At 45.3% G+C, this 14,707-nt stretch overlaps 1 protein-coding gene across 1 annotated transcript in view; it reads left to right on the forward strand.

Moving 5' to 3' along the window:
* STK32B (serine/threonine kinase 32B) overlaps nucleotides 1-14,707 on the forward strand; it is a 364,152-nt gene that overhangs the window by 308,798 nt on the left and 40,647 nt on the right. The gene's annotated exons all lie outside the window — the stretch shown is intronic.

A 14,707-nucleotide genomic window follows, 5' to 3' on the forward strand; every position in this document is an offset into this window, starting at 1 on the left:
TTTTTTTTTTTTTTTTAGATTCCATATATATGTGTTAGCATACGGGATTTGTTTTCCTCTTTCTGACTTACTTCACTCTGTATGATAGTCTCAAGGTCCATCCACCTCACTACAAATAACTCAGTTTCGTTCCTTTTTATCTGCCACTTGATTGAGTGGTTCTTTTGCTGGTTTTTGTTGTGGTCACTCATTCAGCTACTGGGTCAGCCAGGACAGCTGAGATAAATGGGCCCCTCTCTCTGCGTAGTCTTTCACATCAAGGGGACTAGAGAGAGCTTGCTCACATGGTGGCAGCGGTCTCAAGAAGGAGAACCCAACTCCCACATGCCTATCAAGCCTCTTCTTGCTTCACATTTCCTGATGTCCAACTGGACAAAGCAAGTCACACGACGAAGACCAGAGACCACACGGGAGGGGACTGCACTGGGCATGGATACCAGACAGCCTGATTCATTGGGGAACCATTCATGAAACAATCCACCACACTGTCTTTTCTGAGGTGCTTTCCTTGTACAATGTTGTTCTGCTCTTTGTTCTCCTTTCTCTTATAACTTGACATGGAATTTGACTTTGATACTTTTCTGTTGCTCATTTTCACGTAATATTAGTTTTCCTGAACCTTTATAAGATGGTGTGGCTCAGGGTAGCTTTTCTAACAGACTTGCCTCTTCTGTTGTTTAAGTGACATGTCACATCCCAAGGCCGCTTGCTACCTGGGATTTCCTTGCCCAGTTCCACTTGCCCATTTCTATCTGGACCTCCTCTTTCTTTGGTCTGAGGGGCCCCCTTCCTGCTCAGTTTTGATTTCACTCCCAACAGTTTCTCTCTGGGATCTTTCCTAGATGGGAGCTCTGGCTGGATTGATTAAAGCGATTTTGTGTCCCAGACTCTCCAGCTCCTGCAAAACTTACCAAGGGCCCTTTTCACTCACCTGAGATGGGTCTGGACAAGTCCTTCCCAGTTTCAGCTGCTATTCTCAGACTGGCCAGCTGTGCCTCCCAGTCAATGTCTGCTCACTATTTTGAAGTTCCCTGTCCTCTGGTCCATCATAGGCTGTGTTATTTTTTTCTTTGTTTCCTTCTGTACAGAAATCACTGCCATGGAGGGCTTGTCACTGTTGCTGGTTTGTTCCCACCGTCTTATAGTTTGGGGTCTGGGGGGACAACTTAGCTTTGTAGTAAATATTGCCCGTGGTTTTTGGTTTAGCTATTTATCTGCTTTGCCATTGTCTATAGGTGGATTGTGGAGATTCAAAAACTATGTCATCCTCTCCCCAGAATAATGCACTCCTGTGTCCTTCATCTCTAACTTACTAAATAGATTACATAAATGAAGTTTGGCAATAAATAATGGTAAAAACAATACTTTTTAGTATTTACTATGTATGTGCCAGGCATTCCATCCATAACCTTATTCAATCCTCACAAACATGAAGTAGGTGCAATTATTTATTTCCATTTTAGAGTTGAGGAAATGGGCTGAGAGAGGTTGGGGGACCTTCCCAGGTTGACCTTGGTGCTGAGAGCAGACCCAGGTCAGTGTGAACACCAGAGGGTATACCATGAGTGGGTCTGTCCACTTCAGAGAATCCCCTTGGGATCCTGAATACAGACCTTAATAAGGCTTTCGCTGTTGACAATCTTTCTGGAATCCCATTGCAGAAGGATCCAGAGCTGGGGCAGTTCTATCCAAGGAGGTCCCTGCTTTAAGATTCAACAGAGATCAGACATGGAGATGGAGAATGGCAGTGAAGGAGGGGATAAGGCTGCCTCCAGGCCTCTGAATCAAGCAATAGAGGGGATTACAGTGATGATCACTATGTAGGAAACACCGCAGGAGGAGCAGGTGTGTGGGATGGTGGGAAGGATGAATTTGAAAGTGAGGTCTGTAGGAACTTCAAGACATTCAGATGTACTCCAAGCATCTGTGCATCGGGAGTTACCGGCACGGAGATGCAGCAAAGCCACGGCAGTGACAGGATCCCCCCAGGGAGGACACAGGAGAGAAGAACACCGATTCTAAGCCCAGGAGCATTTTGCCAGAAGGGGCAGGTAGAGGCCGGAGGAGTCATCATCTCCAGAGGGAGGATGGAGGAGAGAGGTGACATAAGAGAAGAATCTCCCAATTGGAGCCACCTCTATAATCCTGTAAATTAGTTCCCACTGCCTTGAGGCTATTTCCAAAAAGCAAATGGATCTCTAGGAAAGTAGATTCTGGACCACTGGAGAAACTCAAGACAATGTTCTCCCAACCCTGACCTTTCTGCCCCTGCTTTGCCACTGTTCATAGCAGACTTTCCTGGGCTACCTCAGCCTCATGCCCTGCCTTCCCACTCATCTCTGACGCAGCTCTGTCCTGGCTCTCAGCCTCTGGGAAAGCAGACCAGGGTTGACCCAGCGGCCCCACTGTCAAAAAGGAGAAGAAAACCAACATGTATTTTGACCCTACCAGATGTCTGTCATTACATTTAATCCCCAGAAGATCCACGTGAGGATTCTACATCTCTTTCATTTTATATGTGAGTAACCTGAGGCCCATAGAGGTTAGCTAACCTGCCCAGAGTCACACAGCTGGCAAGTGATGGAGCCAGAATTTGAAGCCATGTCTTTTTGGGTCCGAAGTCCGTGCTTTTTAAAAAAAATTTTATTGAAATAGAGTTGATTTACAGTCATTGGGTTAGTTTCAGGTGTACAGCAAAGTGATTCATTTTATATATATGTGTGTATATGTATATGTATATATGTATAAATATATATTCTTTTTTTACATTCTCTTCCATTATAGGTTATTACAAGATATTCAGGAGAGTTCCCTGTACTATATAATAGGTCCTTGTTGGTTATCTATTTTATATGTAGTAGCGTGTATATTTTAATCCCAAACTCCTAACTTATCCCTTCCCCCCCTCCCCTTTGGTAACCATAGTTTGTTTTCTATGTCTGTGAGTCTACTTCTGTTTTGTGAATAACGTCATTTGTATCATTTTTTTTAGATTTCACGTATAAGTGATATCGTGTGATATTTGTCTTTCTCTGTCTGGCTTACTTCACTTAGTATGAAAATCTCTAGGTCCATCCATGTTGCTGCAAATGGCATTATTTCATTTGTTTTTATGGCTGAATAGTATTCCGTCATGTATATGTACCACATCTTCTTTATCCATTCATCTGTCAATGGGCACTTACGTTGCTTCTGAAGTCCATGCTTTTGCCACTGTACCAAGCTGCCTTTTTGACACTGAGTTCTTGTATCAGAAAGCCACATTTCTCAGACAAGGAAAAAAGTGTATTGTCTCAGCTGTACCTAGGATTCAGGGCTTCTGGTGTCCTTCTAATTAAAGGAGCTTCAGTCCTGAATTAGTGAACGAATGCACAGGAGAGATTTTTATGGGATTTAGAGAGCACAGCTGATTTACCAAATGGATATATTTTCAGAGGTTGTAGGGGTTGGCAGTGCCAAGCAGTGGGAGGTTAGTGGGGAAAATGGGGGTGAGAGGGAAACTCTCTCATTCAGGTCACAGCCTGCAGTTCCCAGGGCTATAAATTCCTGCTCTCAAGTGGCAGGTTTGTTGATTTCGTTCACTTGAGCTGTTCAGTTCAAAGGCCCAATAACAAGTTCCCAGAATGTTCCAAACATGGATTCAGGGAACGGGCTGATGAGTAAGCTCCCAAAGGTTGCTCACGAAGGATGATCCGGGAAGAAATATTTGCATAGTACTGAATTTTCATTCATTAAAAGGGCAGATGGAATTCACCAACAGAGAAAAAAAAAAACTCTCTGAAACGTGCCAGATTAGAAATCAGAAATGTTCCAGCAGCCTCCCGGGGCTTCAGAGTTTATTCATCTGAGGTGAAATGAAGAGCTGAGTGTTCTTTCAGCAAATACAGTGTTTCAGAGGTGTGAGGCTCAGAGTCAGGCCCTGGGGCACAGGGGTGAGTCATGCTCTCCGGGGCCAAAGGGGCTCAACATCTGTGGGGCAGAGAGCTGTGCAGGCCTGGATTTAAGCAGGTCCCTGTCAAGATGGACTCCCCAGAATGGCACCATATGAGGAGTTAAAATCTCAGGGTGTGCTCAGAGCTCACCTGCCAGGCGAGGATAAGGAAAGGCCATTTCAGTCCGTGCAAAGGCATAGAGGAGCGACGCAGCATGGTGGGCTGGGAGACCCTAGCACTCCCATTTTTTGATAGCTTGTAGAACAAGAGGAGGTGAGAGGGAGAGACGAAACAGGCCGAAGTACCAGGGTCTTGAATGGCATGATAAGGGCCACGGAACCAGTGGAAAGGCCAATGCTGGAGACTCACGGGACTGGCCTCATGGGTGGCCTTGGAGAAGAAAATGGGCAATCGGGCTTGCCAGAAATGGGTCTCGAGGAAGTGTGGGCTTCAGCGTGGGGTGATTTTGGTGTCTTCCATTTAGAGGCTGGGTGAACTTAGGCAAATCCCATGAGCCAACATAATACACTTAAACTGTCCAGCATGGTGAAGGTCAAACCACGGGACCCGACAGTGTCCTCATCTGAGAAATGGGATTAATGGTATGCAATCTGCCTTAGTAGATTGTGAGGATTTCATGATGTAACTATGGAAAGTACATAACATAAAGTCAAGTGTAGATGCATCAAACTGGTAACTAATATTATTATTGTTGCTGTTATCATTATTCAGACTATTTAGTATATGTTAAGCCCTGGGAACCCAGAGCCAAATCTGACATTCCCTTGCCTTATGGAGTTTGCAGTCTAATTGGGGAAAGAGACCCAACCAAATCCTAATTCATGATACGAGCTGGGTCAGCTGGGGGGTGGTGGGTGCCCTGGGAGATCACTGGGCCGGTGCCCTGTCGGTACTCACCATATGTGAGTTCCTTTCCCCAGTGAGCAAATACAGGTGGCTGTGGAGGCACCATGGCCATGCTTGTACTTTCCTTGTAGAAATGATGGAGGCTAAAGGAAGTAAAGTTTGCTACCCCTGTGCCAGAGAAAGTGACAGAGCCAGCATTCAGACCCAGGCCAGTGAGGCTCCAGGGCCCAATATCTTTCCTGAGAACCTGCCAATCCATCCATCCATCCATCCATCCATCCATCATTCATCCATCCAGCAGAGATTTATTGAGCACCTTCCACCTGCCAGGCAGTGTTCTATGGGCTGAAAACACATCTGTGAACAAATAAGCAATATTTCTGCCCTCATTAGTTTGGCTGTTTGTGAGGGAGACAATCACTTTGCAAATCATCGAACTGATAAATATATAGTTCGAGATGCTTATTTTTGAGGAACAACTTTCATGCAGTAAAATGCACTCCTTTAGTGTAATCCAGTAAATTAATCCACCATAATGAAGACAGAGAAACAGTTCCATCACTTCCAAGATTCCCTCATCCCAGTTCCTGGCAACCAGTGATCAGTTTTCTATCCCTATAGTTTTGACAATTCCAGAAAGTCACAAAAACAGAGTCATATTTCTACAAACTTTTGAATCTGGCTTTTTTACTTAGAATAATGCATTTGAGGTTTTGCCATGTTGTGTGGATCAGTAGGTTTCCTTTTGATTTCTGAGTAGAAATCCTTTGGATGAATATCTACATTTGGTTTATCCATTCACCAGTTGTACGGCATTTGAGTTGTTTCCAGTTTTATAAAATTATAAATAAACTATTTGCATACAGGTTTGTATATAAACTTAAGTTTCTACTTCTCTAGAATAATTACATAGAAGTGGGATTGTTGGGTCATATGTAAATGTACATTTAACTTTTTAAGAAACTCACAAACTGTTGAATATAGTTTCATGTGCTTTTTTGCCATCCACATAACTTCTCTGTGAAGTATCTGTTCAAATTATTGCCCATTAATTTATTGGGTCATCTGTTTTTTATTATTAAGTTCTGATAATTCTTTATATATTCTGGTTATAAGTCTTTTACCAGATATATTTGCAAATATTTTCACCAGTCAGTGGCTTGTCTTTCTGTTACCTAATAGCATCTTTTTAAAAGCAGATGTTTTAAATTCAAATGAAGTCCAATTTTTTATTTTTCATTTATTGATCATGTACGGGGTGTCATTCTAAACATCTTTTCCTCCCTCACATGAGGTCACAAAGATTTTCTGCTTGTTTTCTTGTAGAAGTTTTATACTTTGGGGTTTTACATTTAGAACTATAGTCCATTTTGAGTTCACTTTTGAATATGTTGTGAATTTTCATTGATTTAAAAGGGCTGTCCAATTGTTCCATCCAGCATTTGTTGAAAAGACGATTCTTTCTTTATTGCACTGGCTTTGCAACGTCATCAAAACTCAGTTGACCATAAATGTATGGGTCTGTTTCTGGATTCTATTCTGTTCCATTGATCTATTTGTTTATGCTTTGACTAATCTCATACTTTTCCTTTCACTTCATAATGATACTCGGATCAGGTAGTGAGAGTCCTTCAACTTTTTTCTTCTTTTCAAAATTATTTTGGCTTTTCTATCCTTTGCCTTTTCATATAAGAAAAAGGCTTTGTGCCCAGTCTTTGTCATGAGTACCCAGTGAGGGTATGTAGAGAGGAGTCTGCGAGTAGTACAAATTCCTCTTGTATCTGGACAAACAATAGTTCTATTCTCTCACTTAAGTCCTTATACAACCTTCAGCAATTCAGTTAAATTAAGCATCTTAATTTAAGTCTTTTTACTCTCTTCTATGGCAGCCCTACTTTCTTCCCATGCTCTTCCCAAAGTAAGCCAGTATTCACATCCCAAATCTTCTTGAAGGCACCCGTCTTTCCTTAAATTTCAGGCTAGTTGAGTTCAAGAAAAGTTATGGTTTCATAGATGATCTAGCTTTTTCTCACTGTTAGGCTGGGAGTGACACTCTTTCCAACTCCTACATTTTAAACAGAGTAGAAATGTTTGAGGTCTTTTTAAGGATTACGGTGGAAAAAGAGAGATGCTGATGGGATAGATGATTAGATTGGTGGGGTCAGGATAACTTTGCTGAGGAAGTGACTTTTCACCTAGGTTCTAAAGGAGGAGTAGATGTTGTTCAGCACAACAGATGGAAAAGCACTGCAGGAGATAGCAACTTTTTGCCTAGACCCTGAGGCAAAAAGGAGCTTGTCACATGGAAAGAACCATAAGGAAGCTAGATTGGCCTGAACAAAGTAGGCAAGGAGAGTGAGCCTGGAGATATGGCGGGGCCAGGTCATGTGGTACTTGTGTACCCACCAAAGCATTTGATGGTGGGAAATTTTAATGAACATTATGGGCCTTAGATAAACAGGGATCTTGGAATCCTCTAAGAGAATAGCACTATCTAAATGAACTTTTCCATCAGCCTAACATGCTATTTAGATGTTTATCCCCCATTTCACATATTAACTGTGTAAAATGCACTTGATTCTAACCCTGTGCTTTCAGTTAGCACTTTCCATCATTCTCTCTGAAAACTTTCCAAGGGTCTTTTTTTTTAATTTACTAATTTAATCTGACACATTTAACATGAAGTCGTTTTCTGGTACTGGTGCATCATTAATTTCTGTACCTCATCAGAGCTTCTCAGCCAATTAAACTTTCCCTGCTGTTCCTTTTCTCATGCAGACAGGTGAGGTCCTACTGGTCCACACCTGAGCAGTGTCTTACATACCTTAATGAAACCACTCTTCTGTTACTATTAACACTACTAGCATCACCAGATAGAAAGAAATTATCAGACTGATGCAGCAGATTCATTTCATCTCAAATTAATATCTGAGTTCATTTGCCAAGATAAAAAGCCAAAGAAACATGAATTGCCCCCCAAGGGATCCAGACAGAGGCCAGGCACCCTGCTCATCTCTGCTTCCCACAGCTTTTCCACACACTCTAATCAAAGAATGATGATGGAGCTCTTGAATCATTGGGGGAACATGTACAACATGTACATTTGTGAGTTGGCCTTTCCTTTATGTGTGCATTTCATTTCCCATTCAATAATGAATTGATATAATAATAACTAGCTCACATCTATTTGGAACTTGCTCTGTGTCAGTCCTTGTTCTAAATGACTCACATATAGCTTTGTGCTAATCCCTGACATTTTGACCCTGACTTAGTCATACCCCTATTCAAAGAGCTCACAGTCCAGTGAGAACGGTGGACATGTATATCCTTAATTACAGTACGGCATGATCAGTGCTGCAAGGGAGGAACCAACAAGGGTTTGTTGAGAATCCAGAACACTGATGTACTTGGCCAAGAGAGGGGAAAAGAAGGGAACTGAGAAACAGGAAGGGACTTGAAGAACACTCCACAGAAGGTGTAAAATTTGGTCTGGGTTTTGAAGTATGAGTAGGAGTTCATGAGTATAAAAAATAGGGTAAAGATTACCAGGCAAGTCATAGAAGATTAAACATAAAGTGTGTCCTATTCTTTAAAGTTGGCACAATGGGTATAATAAAGATAATGGCCAAAATATGAGGAGGTTGGAACCTATTTTTAGGAATTTTTCATGCTAAGGAGTTTGACCATTATTCTATAGTAAATAGAAAAATTTGGAAAGATTTTAATTAAGTGATTTGAACATGTGAATGATAGTACAATGACAACAATGTTAGATTGCATTTATTGAGCACTTACTTTGTGCTCAATAAATACATACAGAACTTCATTTTCTCTTCTCAATAACTTGATGTAGCAGACATCGTTATTCCTTTTTACAGATGAGGAAAACCAAGGTACAAATAAGAGGTTAGGCATTTTGCCTGAGGCCACTGTGGCAGTAAGCCTGGGAGCTGGGGTTCAGGTTCAGGTTGAATCATCACTACACTCACACCTTCCGTCTCTCCGTTCCACTGATTCTGCTGACTTAGAAAGGTGCTTGAGGAGTAAGTGTAGTGGGATTAAAGGGCCCCAGGCTGGAGTAGGGGAGGAGCTGTCATGAGTCCAAGCAGAAGTGAAAAAGGACCAGAGAAGAGAGGAAGATTCTGGAAGGGAACAATGATGAGTCTTGAGAATTAATCACATGATCCAAAACATAGGCTGGACGAGGGGCAGGGTCCATGAGACTCCCACGTTTCTGACTTGCACAGCTGAGCAGCCCATCGACAGAGACTGAGAACCCAGGAGAAGGGGCAGTTGGAGAGGGAGAGTTTGGCTTGGACAGATTGAATATGCCATGCCTGTGGGGCTTCTAGGTGGAGGTGTCCAGATCTGGCACATCCTGCCAGCCGGGATGTGTGAGCCACAGAAAGGCTCAGTGGACAGGAGAACTGGGTTCTGGTCCCAGCTGGGCTGGAAGCCATGGAACTCCTCCAATAGGCTTCGGCTTCCTCACCTACAAAATGTAGGGGAGGAAGGAAATTACCTTGAAGGTCCCCTCTAGGCTGAAATGCGGTAATTCTATGTTCCCAGTCCAGAAGGACGCAATTACCTGTAGAACCCGATCCTGGGAGCCAGTCAGCTTGTAAGCTAGACATTGAATAGCATTGTCACCCTCCACTGCAGCAATCAAAGCCTTCAGGAATATTCATAGAGCTAAAGCAGCAGACCAATAATTATAACTTAGGTGGTTTCTGTGGTTTTTCTCCATATTTTTAGTCTAATAAGGACGTAAACTCTGTGTGGTGAGGATAGGGGGCAAAGCCCACCACATGCATATTCACATTGCCTCGGGGTGATCTCTTTCAGATGACACCCCATGTTCTTGCTTTTCTGGAAGGCCAATTCTCTGATGTCCCTTGGAATCCAGACTCACTTTCCATTTAAAACCTGCACTGAGGGCTTCCCTGGTGGCGCAGTGGTTGAGGCTTCCAGTCCACGCTCTTCCACTTGCTGTCTCCACGGCCCTGAACTTGCCCCTTTACCTCTCTGTGCGTCTGTTTCTTCATCTGGGGCTTAGGGTGCTTTGAGCATGGGTGGGGGTAATTATGAAGGACTCTTTGTGCCCTAGAAAGCTCTGCATGACTGTTTTGTGCATGCTGATGATGGTTACAGTGGGCATTTTCAATGGCTCAAAATCGATTCAGGGTTGGCCCTTACCCCACCAGGGCATTGCAAGAAGTTTTAGTTGTTTTTCTTTCTGGAAGACCTTGGGGAATTTCATTCATCCATCACCCCTGCAGGTGTACCCAGACCTTGGGCCCTGGACTTCCTTTCTGGGCGAGACCATAGCAAACTTCAGCTATCTGCTTGGTTTGTCGTTTGCTGTCCTGGGCTCCCCCTTCAGGGTTCCTTCATCACTCACTCTGCTCCAGGGAACCCCCAGCCCTAGCCTTGCCAGCATCAGCCCAGAACATCCTGGTCCTTTCCTCAGTGAGACTCAGCTGCAGCTAGCCAAATACCACATCATTGTGAAGATTAAATGAGTTGATACCTGCTAAACTCTTAAAACAAAGTTTGGTGCATGACAGACGCTCCAGAAAGATGAGCTATTTTTATTAGCAGTGTGTCAAGAACTTAGAACAGGGCTTGGCACATAGCGAAGGCTGTACTGGTGTTGTTTGCTTTTTTTTTTTTATACGATCATGCATTTATTTAGTCAGTCAACAAACCTTGCCCATGTGTCTTCTTCATGCCAGGCAAGACTTGGGGAGCCAGGGAGAACATGACCGTCCCTGCCCTCAGGGAGCTTAAAGTCTAGCAAGAGGCAAACAAATAAGCAAAAATGCAGCCGGAATGTAAAAATCAAGAGATGCCTGGGGGGCTTCCCTGGTGGCGCAGTGGTTGAGAGTCCGCCTGCCGATGCAGGGGACGCGGGCTCGTGCCCCGGTCTGGGAGGATCCCACATGCTATGGAGCGGCTGGGCCCGTGAGCCATGGCCTGAGCCTGAGTGTCTGGAGCCTGTGCTCCGCAACGGGAGAGGCCACAACAGTGAGAGGCCCGTGCACCGCAAAAAAAAAAAAAAAAAAAAAAAGAGAGAGATGCCTGGGGAAGGTGGGGATAAAGAGGAAGCTCTAATCTAGTCTGGAGGGAGGGGAATGATAAGAAAATAATAATAGCAGAGATGTATTTTGAGGAATACATGACAGATGTAAAGAAGCCTGCAGAATGGTACATATTCGGTTCCTAGAAGTGGTAACTCTGAAGCTGCACCCTTTGTGAGAGAACCTGGTGGATTAGGGGAGAGAAAAAGAGACAGATAGACAGACAGGGTGTTCTAGGAACGGCAAGCAGCGTGTGCAGCTGGAGCCCAAGGTGGCCATGGGCAACCCCTGGGCCGTAATACAACTTAGAAGATCTACAGGTAGGAGCTGAGGGGCTACAGAATTTAAACCACCCTCTAGGCCACATGGGTTTCCAGCCCTAGTACTTTGTACTGTTCCACTGAAAAATCAAAAAGATTCCAGGATCAAGTCTAATAAATTTCCAAACCATGCTTGCTATTGAGTCATTAAAGGCGCTAAGAAGTCTACAAGAAAGAAGGCAATTGAACCTAGTCATTTCCGAGACATGTTTGACCTCGGAATCCTTTCTCCTCCAAAATCTATGAGCCTAACGTGGCTGGTGGCATTCCTGGGAATACAGATTGTGAAACAGCCATCGTGATAGGAAGACGTTGAGGCAGGGTACTGCTGTGGTCTGAGTTGCATATCAGAAAGCTAAGTCCCACAGAAGCAAGGACGGACTGGAGAAGGAGACTCTGGAAGCCAGAGGACTGGTGGAGAAGCTAGTGCAGAAGACCAGGAGGAAGGAATGGGGATCTGAACAAGGGCCATGTGTTGGCGAAGAGGAGGAAGGGGATACAGGAGCTGAGGAGGGAGAGTCATCCGGCATTGATGGCTGAATTTAACTGTTCCAATAATGGGAACTCCCTGAACCTGGAAGTCAGGACCAGGAGTTCTGACTTGAGTCCTGAGTTGGTGAGTTGTGGCCAAGGCAAGCCACTCTCGCCCCTCAAGCCCGGTGGCCAATTCTAACACAGAGGGGACGATGACAAGATGGTTTCCAAGGGACCCTGCACCTCTGCCATGCTGACACTCCTAGGCTGTGAGCTGTCTCTACTTCTGAAGCAGGCAAGCAATGTGCTGGACCAGCTAGCTGTATGGCACCAGAGTGAAATTGACATGCATTGATTAAGTGCCTACCATGTACTTGGCTGAGTGCCAGGCTCTGGGACAGAGGGAAGGAAGGTAGAAGCTTTCATCAGGACCCATCCTCAGTTAAGTCCATCACCCCTGGAAGTCACCTCAGTATAAGAGAAAGGACTTTGGAATCAGATACCGAGAGAGGCTAGTCCCAGCTGGATGACCTGGAGCAAGTTCCCAGCCCCTCTTACTAGTTTCCTAGGGCTGCACAACCAAGTCCCACAAATGTGGTGGCTTGGAGCAACAGAAATTCATTCACTCACAGTTCTGGAAGCCAGTAGTTCAATATCAAGGTGTCTGCAGAGCCGTGCTCCCTCGGAGGTGTGGGAGAGGCTCCTTCCTTGCTCTTCCAGCTTCCGGGGGCTCCAGGGCTTCCTTGGCTTGTGGCCGCATCCCTCCAGGCTCTGCCTCCTCCCACGGCTTTCTCATTCTCTCAAATCTACCTCTTCTTTCTCTTAGAAAGGCATCAGCCATTGAATCTAGGAAGGGTCCACCCTGAATCCGGGACGGCTTTATCCTGACGTCTGTATTAATTACATCTGCAAAGTCCCTATTTCCAAATAAGGCCCCGTTCACAGGTACTTGGACATATCTTTTGGGGGCACTGTTCACCCAACTACACCCCTTCATGTCTCTGCCTCCTCATCTGGAACGTGGAGATCGTTGTAGGCTTGTTTTATTGGGCGGTTGGGAGGATGAAGAGAAGTAGTTATGTGTAAAATCCTTAACAAAGCACCTGGCAAACTGTAGTTTCCATACTCATTCATTCATACCTGAAATGGTGGTGACAGGTATGTGTCTTGTACCTGTCCTTCAAGCTCTAATCCTATATGATGCCCTCGCCTCTAAGCACTGATCCAGGCCACTAAAGTGGCCGTTTTGGTGGCATATGGATTGTGACATAAAGGCTGTTTATGTTCTATCAGCCCCAAGTGTGCAAGGGAGGAGAGACTGTCACCTTCTCTGGGAGTGGGGGCCACAGGCTGCAGACGTTTGTCACTTGGTTGGTCACAACAGCCAGGACAGAATTGGTCAGCTGCTGCTTCTACCCTGAATTCCAGATGGGCATGGGGCTGCCAGGCCCCACAAGGATGTATGGGGACACCTGGGCACGCAGCCTCTCCTGCACTCCTGGGCGTGTCCCTGCCTCCCTCACTGTCTGAGCACATGGGCTGGGCCAGCAGCTGTCAAGGCCCTGGTTCTGTAGAATTACATCTACACATGCACAGACCGGCATGATGTGGCTCCTTCTCTCCTGGAACCCTCAGCACGGAGGGAAGAAGGACACGTACACAGATTGGGGTGCAGGGAAGGAAGCCCCTCTGGGTTGGAGCTCAGCCTCAGGCTCCCAGTGGGATGCAGAATAGCACAGCTCAGTGCCTGGAGCTGCTAGGAAATCAGATATCTTCTCACTAGATGTTTAATGAACAGGTATGTTTGCCACCTTTGAATTCAGGTTGATCTAGGCTCGATAGGAAGGGGCGGACAGAGAGATGCTGCAAATGCCAAACTCAGCGGGTCTGTAGACTGATAGGTCGTGAGGCTGAGGAGGATGAAGTTTAGCAGGCTTCCCAGGCTGGCTGGGCGGACCGTGGGGAGGCTGAGCGTGATCAGAAGAGGAGGTTTGAATGACAATTCTAGTAATAAAAACCATGCCCAGGGTTCCCGGAACGCTCACAATAGACCAGCCAGGCATCGGGCTTAGCTCTCAGCCTGCGTTCTTCCTTAATCCTCATTAAGAACCCTATGAATACACTGTTTATTCTTGTTCATGTTTTACAAAACTGAGGCAAAGAGAACTTGTTAGTTCAGCTCCAGCCCCACTGACCTTCTTCCTGTTTCTCATCACACCATGTCGCTTCTGAATTTGGGAAGCTCAAATTACCCAAAGGGACATTTCCTCAGACTCCCAATCACATCTTCCCCAATGTAGACTGAGTATGTTTCTGTACTCAGATGTTGATACGAACCTTATTTCAAACTGGGATTCGACCAGTGTATAAGGCGCACCTCAGCTCTGAACTTCCCTGCTGTGTAACTTCCTGTGCACCGCTGTCCCTCTCTGAACCTCTTCGGTAAAATGTGTCAAATGATAACACGGCCCTGAGGGTTGTTGTGAAGAGGAAAGGAGAACCCTCGGGTGAAAGTGCAATAAAATACAAAGTAAATGGAGAGGGTCTCTAGAGGGCAGCTGGGATCTGGCCGCTGGTCAGGTTCAATGGTCCAGCTGCCAATGCAGAGCCCAGATTCGAGCGTCCATGTCTGCCCTCATCTGCCCCATCTGGCCCTCCCCGATCCCATGCCGTCTGAATGCCAGTCTGAAAATTGAGTCGAGATGTCTTTAAACACAACATGTCCTGGTTCCCTGCGAGAGAGTTTGGCTGCTCTGACACCTGTAAAATGGAATTACCTCTACAAATTAATTTGCTAGAAATGATCCACATTTCCCAAGACTTTCCTGGAAGCCAATATGAGCAATTAGAGCTGGAGATGCACTCCTGGCCTGGTGAGTTGGGGGTGAGGCAATGATGAACCCACCACCCATTAGCTTAGGAAGCAGCAGGGCCAGGGGACCCTGGAACAGCTGCAGCCCCCTGAGGAGTGAGGATCCGTCACCCACGGGCCTCCGCCCTCTACTTGTTTATTTATTGTGAAATTCACATAACA

The sequence above is a fragment of the Physeter macrocephalus genome, chromosome 7 (assembly GCF_002837175.3).
Source record: "Physeter macrocephalus isolate SW-GA chromosome 7, ASM283717v5, whole genome shotgun sequence".
Classification (NCBI taxonomy): Eukaryota; Metazoa; Chordata; class Mammalia; order Artiodactyla; family Physeteridae; genus Physeter; species Physeter macrocephalus.